Source organism: Aotus nancymaae, unplaced genomic scaffold, assembly GCF_030222135.1.
Source record: "Aotus nancymaae isolate 86718 unplaced genomic scaffold, 86718_ANA_hifiasm-v0.15.2.pri h1tg000033l, whole genome shotgun sequence".
Taxonomy (NCBI): Eukaryota; Metazoa; Chordata; class Mammalia; order Primates; family Aotidae; genus Aotus; species Aotus nancymaae.
Genome location: NW_026988447.1, coordinates 51,021,958 through 51,022,720, shown reverse-complemented (window position 1 = coordinate 51,022,720; position 763 = coordinate 51,021,958).

The window sequence follows — 763 nt, the reverse complement described above, 5'->3', positions numbered from 1 at the left end:
GTTTTATTTCTAGTTCATGAAAATGTTTACCTCATTTTAAAATTTCTTTAATTTTTTCCTTTTTAAATTTGTAACATTTTTCATTTTTGTTTGGAGTACAAGGTTACATGGAAACATCAACTTATGAAGCCATCTTGCTCCATCTGTGTTTTGTTACAATTTGTACTTGATCTGTGTTAGGACAGATTTCTGAGATCCTAGGTATGTTCAATGGCAGGCAATTTTTTAACCAAATGTTTTTGGGAGATAATCTGAAAGAGAGGATTATTTTTGGTCTAAAAAATAGAGATTAAACATAAAGGGGCATCTTTTAATTAGCCATCACATTTTTTAAACCTTTATTTTAGGTTCAGGGCACACACGCTGGTTTGTTATATAGGTGAACTCATGTCACAGGCATTTGTTGTACAGATTATTTTGTCACCCAGGTATTAAGCTTAGTACCCAATAGTTACTGTTTTCTACTCCTCTCCCTCCTTCCACTCCTCCATCCTCAAGCTGACCCCTGTGTCTGTTGTTCCCTTCTTTGTGTTCATAAGTTCTCATAATTTATCTCCCACTTATATATGAGAACATGTGGTATTTAGTATCCTTTCTGTATTAGTTTACTAAGAATAATAGCCTCCAGACCCATCCATGTTCCCACAAAGGACATGATCTCATTGTTTTTTATTGTTGAATGGTGTATATGTACCACATTTTTCTTTATCCAATCTGTCATTGATGGGCATCTAGGTTGATTCCATACCTTTGCTATTATGAA